Source organism: Trachypithecus francoisi, unplaced genomic scaffold (genome assembly GCF_009764315.1).
Source record: "Trachypithecus francoisi isolate TF-2019V2 unplaced genomic scaffold, Tfra_2.0 Lachesis_group15, whole genome shotgun sequence".
NCBI lineage: Eukaryota > Metazoa > Chordata > Mammalia > Primates > Cercopithecidae > Trachypithecus > Trachypithecus francoisi.
In genome coordinates, this window is record NW_022681460.1 from 31571374 (window position 1) to 31585765 (window position 14392).

The following is a 14392-nucleotide window of genomic DNA, read 5'->3' on the forward strand; positions in this document are numbered from 1 at the left end:
AAATGGAAAAAATAATCTTAAAATTTGTATGGAACCGCAAAAGACTCCACATAGCCAAAGGTATCCTGAGCAAAAAGAACAAAACTGGAGGAATTGCATTATCTGACTTTAAATTATGATACAAAGCTATAGTAACCAAAGCAGTATGGTACTGGCATAAAAACAGACACATAACAAATAGAGCAGAATAGAGTAACCCAGATACAAATCCATACATCTACAGTAAACCCATTTTCAACAAAGCTCCCAAGAACACACAATAGGGAAAGGACAGTTTCTTAATAAATGGTGCTGAGAAAACTGGGTATCTGTATGTAGAAGAATGAAACTAGACCCCTACCTCCTACCATATACAAAAATCAAGTCAAAATGGATTAAAGATTTAAATCTAAGTCCTCCAACTGTGAAACTACTAAAAGTAAACATTGGGTAAACTTTCCAGGACATTTGTCTGGGCAAGGATGTTTTGAGTAATACCTGACAAGCACAGGCAACCAAAGCAAAAATGGCCAAATGGGATCACATCAAGTTAAAAGCTTCTGCACAGCAAAGGAAACAGTCAGCAAAGTGAAGAGACAACTCATAGAATGGGAGAAAATACTTGCAAGTTATCCACCTTACAAGGGATTAATAACCAGAATACATAAGGAACTCAAACAACTCAATGGGAAAAAAATCTAATAATCCAATTAAAAATAAGCAAAAAATCTGAATAGTCATTTCTCAAAAGAAGACATAAAAATAGCAAACAGAGATAGGAATAGGTGCTCACCATCATTGACCATCAGAGAAATGCAAATCAAAACTCCAATGAGATTTCATCTCACCCCAGGTAAAATGACTTTTATCCAAAAGACAGGCAATAATTAATGCTTGTGAGGATGTGGAGAAAAGGGAACCCTTGTACACTGTTAGTGGAATGTAAATTTGTACAGCCACTATGGAGAACAGTATGGAGGTTCCTCAAAAAACTAAAGACAGAAGTACCATATGATCTTGCAATCTCACTGCTAGACACATCCACAAAAGAAAATAAATCAATATATTGATATATTTGTACTCTCACATTTATTGCAGTACTATTCACAACAGCCAAGATTTGGAAGCAATCTATGTGTCCATCAACAGAAAAATGAATAAAGGAAATGTGGAATATGTACACAACGGAGTACCATTCAGCCATAAAAAAGAATGAGGTTCTGTCATTTGCAACAACATGGATGGAACTGGAGGACATTGTGTGAGATGAAATAAACCAGGCACAGAAAGACAAACTTCACACGTTTTCACTTATTTGTGGGAGCTAAAAATTAAGACGATTGAACTCATGGAGATAGAGAGTAGGAGGACGGTTATCAGAAGATGGGAAGGGTAGTGAGGTGGGGAGAGTGAAGATGGTTAATTAGTACAAAAATATAGTCAGAAAGAATGAATAGGACTTACTATTTGATTGCACAACAAGGTGACTATAGTCAACAGTAATTTATTGTACATTTAAAAATAACTCAAGGAGTATAATCGGGTTGTTTGTAACACAAAGAAATAGCACATGTTTGAGTAGATAGATACCCCATTTACCCTGATGTGATTATTAAACATTGTATGCCTGTATCAAAATAGCTCATGTACCCACAAAGGTAAAAATTTAAAAATTTAAAAATGATTTTTCTCAAAAAGTGAGGAACTGGACAACTGAAAGCACTTATACTTGTGGAAGTAGCACAGGACTTCCACATAAGGTAATTACATATCATCAGAGAAACAAGGGGAACATCACATTAAAAAAAACTACAATAAGTGATTATGAAAAATAACCAATTATATATTATGAAAATAAAATGAGTACAGTTAAAAAACGGGTGAACAGCAGGATAAGCATAATTGAAAAGCAAGTTAGCGATGTAAAAGACTGTAACAAGAAATTATCCCAAAAGGTAACACAAAGGGAAAAATAAAAAGAACAACATGAAAGAAAAGTTAAAACAAAACATGAAGAACAAGGATTGAGAGTCAACATCCATCCAGATTGAGAGAATATGGAGAATGCAGAGAATATGGAGAATGCAGAGGGAACCATACTTGCTGATGACATAGAAGCCAGCAAAGTTCTAAAGCTAAAGAAACATGTATGTCCTAAAATTTAAAGAATCCATCAAAGAACAAACATAACAAAAATAGCAACAGGAGTAATAAAACCCTATTCCAGATATTTCACGGTTATGTCAAGCCTAAATGGAAAATTCTAAAAGCTAGAAGAGGGAAAAAATCAGATTGCTTCTAAAGGAATTGGAGAACTGGACTCATAGACAACCTTAGTTCACAGCAACGTCATTGGACACAATGGGGTAGTGGAGCATCAACCTCAAAGAGTTGAGGTGAAATAGCTTTAAGTCTGTGGTTTTATATACAGCTAAATTTCCATTCATATATGGGGGTAGAGTAAAACATCTTCAGACATACAAGTCCTCGGAAAGCTTATTATCCAAAGATCCTTTTTGCTAGAGGATCTGTGCAAGGAAGAAGAAAATGAATTCCAGGAGGAAGCAGTGGGATGCATTAATTATGTAATTAAAAACTGACAGTAAAATAAGTTTATTTGTAGGGAAGTAGTGTTTGGCTTTTTTATTGTAAACATGAAATTAGATACAATCGAAATTCTATAATTATTTCCTTCAATTACAGTCACGCATCATTTAATGACAGGGATACGTTCTGAGAAACACATTGTTAGGCAATTTCATTGTTATATGAACATCATAGAGTATATTTATAGAAACCTAGATGGTGTAGCCTACAGCACACCTAGGCTATAAGGCATAGCCTATCGCTTGTAGGCTACACACTTGTACAGCGTGTTACTCTACTGAATATTATAGGCAATTGTCACACAACGGTAAGTACTTGTGTATCTAAATATAGAAAGGTACAGTAAAACTATGGTATAAAAGATAGGTGTCACCTCTGTATAGGGCACTGACCATGAATGGAGCTTGCAGAACTGGAAGTTGCTCTGGGTGAGTGAGTGAGTGAGTGAGTGGGGGGTGCATGTGGAGGCCTAGGACATTACTGTACACTACTGTCTTTATAAATACTGACCACTTAGGCTACATTAGATTTATATTAAAAGTTTCCTTTCTTCAATAATAAATTAAATTTAGCTTACGGTAACTTTTTTACTTTATAAAAGTCTAATGTTTTAAGTTCTTGACTTGTTTGTAGTAACACTTAGCTTAAAGCACAAACAATTGTACAGCTGTACAAAAATATCTTCTTTCTATGATTACTCTATAAGCCTTTTTTCTATTTAACTTTTTTCTCTGTAAATTTTTTGTTAAAAACTAAGACTCAAACACACACATTAGCCTAGACCTACACAGGGTCAAGATCACCCATATCACTGTCTTACACCTCTACATCTTGTCCCACTGGAAGGGCTTCAAGGATAACATGCATGGAGCTGTCATCTCCTATGATAACAGTGCCTTCTTCGAGAATACCTCCTGAAGGGCCTACTTGACACTGTTTTACAGTTAACACTTTTTTTAATAAGTAGAAGGAGCATACTCTAAAATAAAGGTAAAAAGCATGGTATAGTAAGTGCAACAGCCAGTAATATAGTCATTTATTATCATTATCAAGTATTATGTACTGTACAAAATTGTATATGCTATAGTTTCATATGACTGGCCATGCTGTAGGTTTGTTTACATCAGCATCACCACAAACACAGGAGTAATGTGTTGCAATAGCTACAGCATCACAAAGGGATAGGAATTTTTCAGCTCCATTAAAATCTTATAGGATCACTGCTGTATGTGTGATCTATGGTTGACTGAAACATTGTTATGTGGTACGTGATAATATATAATATGTCACAAGCCCATAAAGGTATAAACATGAATAATCAGAAGCCTGGTATTCTCTCATTAATCAGGTTCTGGCCTTTACGGGAAGCCTCATGTCCTGATGCCTGAGGAGGGGAAGGTCAGAAGCCAGGACTGAAGCAGGCTCTAAACTCCCCACAAAGAAGATTGAAGAGCAATTATACCACAGAATCCCTGACAGAGGGCCACCTCTACCTTTAATGTACACTCCTGGAGATCTGTATTTTCAATTTCTGTCAACAACTAGTTCTTCTATGCCATTTTCAAGAACTCTTCAAAGGTTAGCAAGAAGTATAGTGAGAGAAAATACGACAAATCAAATAAAATCGAGTTATTAGCAGAATACTGAGATCTCAGAAATGCTCTTACTTGCACTCTATACCTTTACCTAACTTTTCTAACTCCTTTCCAAGTCAAGACATAAAGATCTTTGAACCATATAAGGACTTTCTCCTTAGCTATGGCCCCCCATCATCCAGGTAGCTGGTGGCCTCATCAGGAGTTCTTTCTCTTGGCAGCTCAGTGTAAAAGCAGACATTTGTTAAACAAGGTTGCCTGTAATGACTCCCTAAATCAGGAGAATTTTAGCTTTCCCTCCCATTACTGTCAGGATTGGCACTATGCCTTTGGAGGACATCTGTTGTTTGGATTGGCCCGCAAACCTCCATCTTCCTGGAAGCACCATACTCCCTCCCAACGATGGGCGCTGATGTGATCCTGTCTCCCTGGTCCGAGTGATTGGCCCAGGAAATGAGCTCATACCTTATGGACCAAAATCATTCTCAGAATTTTCTGTTCACCTCTAGAATTGGGAGAGATGAAGACCTTTTTCTCTCAGAAATCTGTGTGGATGTGATCTTGGTCATGAAAATATTTCCAGGACAAGGAAGAAGAAAGTTTGTCAATGAAGCGAGTAAAGCCAGAGAGCAGCTGTAAGGGGCTATGGGATGGAGTGTTAGTGGAGTGACTCCCTCGGTCTTATGGCATTAATTATACTCCATCTTGGATTCTGGGCCTTACATTTGTTCCCTTTGCCTAGCTAGTTCAAATTGTCTATTATTTGCAACCAGAAGAGTCCTGTCCACTTCAGTGTTTTCCACAGACCAGGTGCATAATAAAGGTCACTGGATCCAGGGGAGCAGGCCAAGAATTAGTTCAGCATGAGTGATCAGGCTCCAGAAGAGGAAAGCGAGTGGGCCTGGCCAGAGCATCCTTGCAGGGAAGAGCATGTGTATTGGGCAGGCTGGACCATGAGGAACCAATTTTGCCAACAGGAGGCAAATAACCAACCACATGGCAGCAGCTTATGCCAACAGAACATAGCAGAGGTGACAGTAAGTCCCGGTAGGAAAAGGTCCTTTATCCAGATTTAAAAATAACATTTAGGGAATTCTGTTATGAGCATTGTAGGATTGGGACTGCAATGATCTTTCTGCGGTCTAATATTTGATATGTGTTGGTTTTCCTTTGTCTTAATAACACTGTCTCTTTTTACTTTGTACCAGTATTCTTACATGTGAATTTATGTATGTAATTCTAAAGGGAAAGGAGAAAATTGATGTCAGTCTATTGGGCTTTCTAATGGAGAGATTTTCTCAGGATTCTGGGTGAGGAATCGAGCCAAGAAGAGTATAACTATTTAAAAGGGAATCCCAGACCTTGAGGGCACAGGCCTTGTCTGATCAAGGGTCACTTCTAACTTCTAGTGTTGCTTTCTGTGGAACTGCAGAAATATATTGTGACCACAATTATTACTTCTTCTATATCAGATTAAGGAATTCTTCAATGGTTAGCTTTTTTTTTTTTTTTTTTTTTTTTTTTTTGAGATGGAATCTCGCTTCTTCCCGGAGGTTGGGTGCAATGGCATGATCTTGACTCACTGCAACCTCCGCCTCCCAGGCTCAAGCAATTCTCCTGCATTAGCCTCCCCAGTAGCTGGGATTACAGGCATGTGCCACCATACCTGGCTAATTTTTGTATTTTCAGTAGAGATGGGATTTTACCCTGTTGGCTAGGCTGGTCTCAAACTCCTTACCTCAAGTGATCCACCTGCCTCGGCCTCCCAAAGTGTTGGAATTACAGGTGTGAGCCACTATGCCCTGCCCAAAGTTTAGCAATTTTTTATAGTGGGAAGTGGCTATGAATTGAATAAAATCAATGATTAGAAGACTGTTTACATTCCAGATGTGCCTTGACTTGTCCTGTATCTCTTATGCACCTTTTGCTTTACTTTCATCATTTATTTAAAGGTAGGAATCAGCTTAGGTCTGTACCAGGAAATTGGTGTAAAAATTATTTAACAGGTTGCTAGAAGGAACTCTTCCAATCTCTGTTATGACTTAAGTGCCAACAGAACATATAGCCAGAATGAACATGAGAAAAACCTGCATCTGCTGAAGTTACAAAGGAGTTGTGAAGAACCCCCAACCAGATTGAGACAAAAATACAAAAAGTGCATGACAAAGGAGAAAATTTGGTGATGACACTGTTTTCAGAGAGCTGTTACCACTCTTTGAGCTTCCTAAGACAGGGAGTGGGTTCTAGCTTCCTAAGACAGGGAGTGGGTTCTAGCTCCATCAGCTCAAGCTTTGTAAGAGAAGCTTATCTGGGGTGACCGACAGAACTTTGGAATGTGTTGGGAGTTGAAAGACACAAAGACGGATGCCTAGAAAGTTAAAGTATACCTTTGTCAACAGGGCTAAAAGTGGCTATATTGAGAGCAGCCTGAACTTCCAATATTGCTGGACCAACAAACACTGAAGTGTTTTCTGTGGACCAAATATGAATCATTTCTGCTCTCATATGTTAAGTTTTTGTTGTGGCTGATGTTGACCAAAAGTCAGTTGTGTTTATTTCTCAATGTATTTATGCCAGGCATGCTCGTTACTATAATGAAATAATTTAAATAAATAGTATGTGATAACAATAAAAATAAATATGAATGTAAATACAATCATCATTTTTGAAAATTATGATAAAGACAAGTCATTAAAAAATCATGATTTAATAATCCAGATTCTGGGATTATTAAAAGTTTATGACTAAGTGACAGAGTGTGCCTTTCATTATTTCATATTTTTACCCAAAATGCTATGTGAATAAACCCATTTTGTAGCCCCATTTAATTCCAAATGAGAACAAATGTTGGCAGAGAACATACCGTCATTTTCTCACAGAGAGGAGCACTGTCAATTGCAAAGCCATTGTCTTGGCCACCAGCTAGGGAAAGTAATAACTTCCAGAAATTCTATTATTTGTGTGCCAGTAGGTCCATATGACCATTGCAAGGCAAGTCTTTTAGTATCATCTACCACATACTTCATGTCAGTTCATTCATTCATTCCATTAATATTGATTGAACTCCCACAGGGAGACTGGCAGAGAGACAATGCCTCCTATTGAACTAGGAAGAGGGAAAATCATGTGACTCATCTGATTCCATCAGTAGGCTTCTGTGGGGGAATCCTGAAAAAGGATATAGCTTGTCATGGACTCTTTCTTCTGATGAAGCTCATTGTGCTAGAAACATTAATAGCCTAAGACTTGCTTCCAGGTATGGCATTCAGCTACTGTCATGCATTGTATAAGGATGGTTCTGTCAATGATGGACTGCACAATCCCATATAATTAAAATACTACATTGTTACTGTACTTTTCTATGTTTAGATATGCAAATACTTAGCAATGTGTTAAAATTGCCCACAGTACTCAGTACAGTAACTACTGTACAAGTTTGTAGCCTATGGGCAATAGGCTCTGCCATATTGCCTAGTGTATAGTAGGCTATACCATGGAGGTTGTGAAAGTATACTCTGTGATGTTTGCACATTGATGAACTTGCCTATCAACACATTTCTCAGAACTTATGTTAAGCGATACATAACTGTATCTATATCCATGGTCTGGTTTGTTCCTGGTGGAGGATAGGCTCCACCACAACACAATGGAATGTTGGCTACACATGGATTTACAGACTCTGGGGTAGTGGCCCTGGGCCTTTCTTGTCGTACAGGGCCAGGCATCTCAGCCCAGGTAGTGGAGAGGTATCTTGGTGCCTCTGAGTATCTGAGGGAGAGAAGCTGGTTCTCATGCATAAAGGAAACTTTATCATCAATTTCTCTAACATTGATCAATTTCCATTTGCCTGTTGAATTTGCGTTAATTTTCCATAACCCTCAATGTTCATGAAGTGTTGAAAAATGCTAATAAGTGTTCACGATAAAAGCTGTAAAATTACTGACTTTTAAGTAACTCTATTTCTATTTCAAAAGTGACTTAGACACCATATAAAATTAGAGATAAAATCCCTTCCTATCTCAGTAGGGTGTTTTAAAAACTGAGACCTTATTCACACAGTACTTGTAACTTCTTTAAGAAAGGAATTACATAAAAATATAATTGATATTAGGATTTGTAAATATCTTAATGAATTCAGGAATTTGAAAATAATACCCCCTCTGTGTGCTATGAATTTCTAAGTATATGAAATACAATGTCTTAAATAGCCATTGTAGTTATATCCTATTTATCTCAAATCATGTGGCTATGATCTTTAATTCTGAGCAATCATGATTCAGACAGGAGAAATTAGAATGGATATTCCACCAACTCTGTGTGTTGTCTCAAGTTAGCTATTAGAGAAGAGAAAATTGAATTGTCCTAATGTTTTCTTATCATTAATGTGAATTTAAAACTCTCTTAGAGTTCTTTCTCAGTTTGGTAAATGCCAATCAATATAGGAATGAATGTTACTTGTAAGAATACTGAATTTTTACCAAACATGTATCTCATGATAGTAGGGAAGAGAAAGGGATATGCAGATATCAATTACTCCTGGTGATTGGCAACCCATACTGGTCCTCTCATCTGCTCATTAACGGACTCATTCTACGCAACTTATTATTTAAGGAAGAGAAATAGTGGAGTTGAGAAATTACCGTATCTCACTCCTGACTCAGTGACTCCAAAAGAGGAATGAACAGGAAAACTATGTGAGCTTGAGCATGGAAAACTAGACTACCCTTTGTTCTGAAGAGGCCTTATACCTTGTCATGCCCTTGCCCTGTATCTGTCAAAGTTACCAGGAAAATACGAGAGTTTCTATCATTCCTCTCTAGCCCTTATTCTAGGTTCTTTCTCCCTCTTAGATGAACTCAGAGGCACTTGTCATGATGTGGAGGCTGTGAAGGGGCCCAGTGAGAACATGTCTGTAGACCGACTGTCCTTTTTGGGCCATTTTGATAGCAGCAAGTGCTCTTGCAGCATATACACAAAGGACATGGCACAGTTGATCGGGAATCCTCTAGGCAGAATCTGGTTATAAGCAGGCAGTTTTTAATGTAGCTTGGCAGTATACAGTATTTGCAAGGGAGAAGAAAATGTATAAAGCTACCATTTGGGGTCATTCAATAAATGTCAGAGACTATGCTGTGTGTGCTACATCCCCAATCTCATCCTGTCCACACAATGTCTCCAACAGGTTGATATTATTTTTATGCCCACAAGGAAACTGAAGGCTATAGAGCCCACATAAGACCATGTAACTAAGAAAAGCAGAATCTTGATGAAAGTAAAGGATTCTCTGAATTCGTAATCCACACACTGACCCCTACCAGGGATCATAACTAAATGAGAAAGACAATATTCATCCTTGAAAAGATGTTTCCTTGAAAAGATGTTTATTAAAATCTAAAGCCATGGAGGTATTTATTAGAGTAAAGCATGAAATTGACAATATTCAACTGTTTGACCTGCAAAAATGGCAAGTTCATATGATTTAATCATATCTATTTATAACTCCTTCTGTAGAAGACATTCACAGATGGGGGGAACACATTGCAGAGCTTCCCATAATCACGTTTCTATTGTGTAACATAACAAGAAAAATCACCAGAGCAATATATATTCACTTAAAGTGTATATAATTAAGAAGGAAATTTTCCATGCATTAAAAATTAAAGTTTTATCATTGGGAGATAAAAAACTGGGAATTCTTTGTAAGTAATACATCAGCTCTGATAAAAGCTGACAGTTTGACACAGAGTAGCCCAGAATACCAAAGCAGACAGTGTATGACAGAACAACAAAATAAGATAACCTAAAAGTGGTATAGGAGAAAGATACTTCTCTGGCCACTCCTGTTGGATTTATTTATAATTTACTATGCATTTGTTTAACTGTTTAGTAATATGAATACAGTTCTTTCATTGTGCATATCTAGTTAATGTCAGCTAACGCTTGCTCTTATAAAATTCCAAAGTAAAAGAGTCTCCTGGGTACTGTGGTTGTCATTCATACTGTTGACCAAATCTGTCCAGCTTTTCTCGTTTTCAGACACAAGAAAATGGAAGTGACATTTCTGAGACCCCTGTGGCTGGGTGAGCCCTGTGACTAGCTCCAGACAATGAATTACGAGCAGAACTAACATATGTCATTTCTGGGCTAAGCATTGAATTGTTGATGTGAGACCTTCTAGAGCTCTCTTTTTCCTGTGGCATGACAGTTGACAGCATTTGATACAATGGCTGCTTTCTCAGTCTCGTTCCTGGGAGGTGAGGAGTTTTGGAGCAGAGCTCCTAGCCCATCGTGATGGATATAGAGCACAAGAGAGAAATAAACTTTATTACAACAAACCACTAAGAATTTGGGGTTGTTTATTACAGAAGCGTTCCCTAGCCCATCTTAACTGATGCAGGTGTCTTGAATAGCTCAACTGCATTTTAAATCCCCATTCTAAAAATAAGGGTTAGGTCTATCTGGTTCCAGTATTTGTATTAGTTCTGATAAACAGACTATGTACCTGACCTACAAAATGGTGCCTGAAAAGGGTATTTTCCACTGTGGGTGTAAGCTACCTCTTTTACTCACAGATAGGACCCTTCATGTCCAGTGACCAGTCCCCCAGATGAAGTACCCCCTCATTGAAACAAAGCCTTCACAAAGGTAGGGAGACTTCAGACAGCTTCATAGGAAGCAGCATTTCACAGCAAACAAAAGCTCTATCTGAAAGAGAATTCCTTTCTCTCTCTCTCTCTCTCTCTCACACACACACACACACACACACAATTTACCATGGAGTCAAATTACTTACATTCATTAAAAATCACTCATTTAAGCTGCAACATTGTCACCAGAAGAGTCTAATAACAAAGATGACGCCTAGAAAGGTTAAAAAATCCATTATAATCCATTAATATATTAGCAAGAGTTATTTATTAGCTAGAATTTTGTGACCATAGAGGCAATAGAATACCTGATTGTCAAATTGGAACTCAAGAAAGAGACACTAAAGGCCTAGGCAGCCCCTGGGGACTGACCAAACTAGCTGACTTCACACTGTGAACAGTAACATGAGAGAGTGGCGGGGAGCATGAAAAACTGATTTTGCCGACTTATGATTTCACCCTGGAGAAGAGATCATTTTAACAGTGATTCCAAAAGAGGAGTCAACAGGAAGACTGTGTGAGCTTGAGCATGGAAAACTAGGCTATTCTTTGTTCTGAAGACACCTTATACCTCTTCTTGCCCTTGTCCTGTGTCTGTCAACGTTACCAGGAGAATGCAAGAGTTTCTGTCATTCCTCTCTGATTCCAAATGAGGTTTTTCTTGAGAAAAAGCCCCATAATTAGAGATGTATATCAGTAACATGATATAAGGGGGAAACAAATTTCTGTTAAGAATCCTGAGTCTCTGTAAACACATTTGTACATTTTTAGTCTACTAGGTAAGATTTGCCTATTTATCAGCTGCTGCCAAATATGTAGCACTTGTTCTAATTTATAGAAAATTTCTATTGAAATGTGTAGCCGTAGGCAAGCCTATGAAGCTCCTCACATTTCAGAGAAACAGTGAGTCTTGTCATAATGCACTGATAATCTGCAAGATGCTAAGTACTATTATAGGTCCGGCCATGCCTAGCAATCATGTGATGAATGAGAGCATATCACAGAAAACAAAATATGTGTGAAAACAACATTCATTTTAAGAAAAAATATGAGATAAAACATGACAACATATTTTGTTGACAAGCAAAAGAGAGAGAGCCTCCCTCTCTCCTCCCCACACTCACCATCTCTGCCAGCAGGGATCTTTGAAAGAGCTGACCATTGCATAGGTAATTTATGCAGCTCTTGTAACACCCAGACACTAATGCAAATTCCCTACTTAGTAATGCTGACCTTCACTGCACCAAATCAGGGCCTAGCAACCAGAAATTTCCCTTCAATCTTGCGTGGAAGAGTTACATTTTAAAACCTGTCATCCTGCATAGGCAGCTACCATTTAACTGTCATCAATACAGCTTTTAGAATTTAAATTGAGTAGCATGTAAAATACTCCTTAGCTGCAGGTAATTGTAGTTTATAATTTGTTTCCTCCTTTGAATGTTCTACTACAAGATTCTGTGCATTCTCAGTTTTGAAGAGTGGGTCAAGAAATATGGTTTGATAAATAAACCAAGGCTAACCTAAAACTTTTGACTGAAATTACACTGAAGTTTTAAAAATGTATTGCACTTGTTTTTAACTGCTTTAGTGTAATAACTTGCTATGGCTGCCATAACAAAAAACTACAGACTGGGGTGGCTTAAGCAACAGAAATTTGTTTTCTTTCAGTTTTGGAGACTGGAAGTCCAAGCCAACATGCCAGTAGGTTTGGTTCTGAGCCCTGTCTTCTTGGTCTGCAGATGGCCACTCCCTTGCTGGGTCCTCACATGGTTTTTCCTCTGTGTATGCACATTTCAGGTGTCTATTTGGGTGGCTGAATATCTTCTTCTCTTTTTTTTTTTTTTGAGACGGAGTCTTACTCTGTCACCCAGGCTAGAGTGCAGTGGCTTGACCTCGGCTCATTGCAAGTTCTGCCTCCTGGATTCACGCCATTCTCCCGCCTCAGCTTCCCAAGTAGCTGGAACTACAGGCACCCGCCACCATGCCCGGCTAATTTTTTTTTTTTTTTTTTTTTTGTATTTTTAATAGAGACGGGGTTTCACCTTGTTAGCCAGGAAGGTCTTGATCTCCTGACCTCTTGATCCGCCCACCTCGGCCTCCCAAAGTGCTGGGATTACAGGCGTGAATCAACCCCCCGGCCGAATTTCTTCTTTTTATGAGGACACCAGCCAGATGAGATTTGGGGCCACCCTAACAGCCTCATTTTAACTGAACCAGCTCTTTAAAAGCCCCATATCTAAAAACAGTCCCATTCTGAGCTATTGGGGGTTAGGGCTTCAACAAAGGAATTGTAGAAGGACACAATTTAGCCCATCATATTTAGTACACAGAATAAGATACAGCCTTTTCATGATCACTCAGAATCTCAGTGTTAGACATTCATATGTTTTTCTATGTGGTCAGCATATAGAGAGTGAGGGGGTTATGGAACGTACTTTTTTAGAGAAGTCCCTAGAATCACTTTGCCACCTGGAAGCCATAGACTTTTGCTGTTCATTACTGGAGTCACTAGCCACATGTGGTTAGTTACATCCAAATTAATTAAACTTTAAAAGATTAAAAACTTAATTCCTCATTTGTACTAGTCACATTTCAAGGGTTCAGTAGCCAGATGTGGCTAGTGGCCACCATACTGGGAAGTGCCAATATCAATTATTTTTATTATCACAAAATTCTATTAGACTGTGCAGGTGGACTGTTGCAGCTTTCCTGCTGACATGAACTTGTTCCATTTTTACCTGTGATGTCCTCAAGAGAACTTGACACAGCCAGAGTCCTCAGGGGCTATGCTATTTTACTCAGTGTTTTCTTCCCTTTCTCTTTATCATGGTCATCTCAATTTCTCACTGTCATTGTTTTTGGTCACTGCCTTTATTCTTCATCATATTTTCTCCTAATTCCACTATTTTGCCTTTTAATTTCTTGCTTTTTTTCCTTCTCACTCACTCTTTTGTTTGGCTTCATTTTCTCATGTCCTTTTGTTTGTTGAAATGGTACAATTTTGCTCTGAAAGGTTTTGTCAAACTGTGAAAAATTCCCTTTCTTCTAGTCAGTAAATACCATTAATCTTTATGTTGTTGGCTACTCTTGAAATTTTATTGGTGTTGCAATCAGATATACATCTTAGTTTAAGAGTGCCTCATGTCTGAATAGTGGATAAGATGGCCATATAGTGTGTCTGGAAAGCACAGCAATTGCAGGAAGTTCGTTTCCTCTTATTCCTCTTTTTGACTCTGGTATCAGCTCCCGAGAGGCAGGAAGGACTCTGGAGTCAGTCTGCCTGAGTTCAAACTGTATTATCATCACCTCCTAGCTATTAGGTTTCAGCAGGATTTAACTTCAGTTTTTTTCATTTGTAAAATGGAGTTTAAGAACAATATTTACTTTATAAAGTTGTTAGGATTAAATAAATTTACTTGAGAAAATGGTGTCTACAATATAACTCAATAGGTGGGAGCAGTTATTATTTCTCAGGAAAAGTTTAGCTCTTTACAAGATTGCTATTGACCTTGTCTGCTGGACAGTACTGAGAGTGATTTTAAGCAGAGGAACATTTTTTTTTCC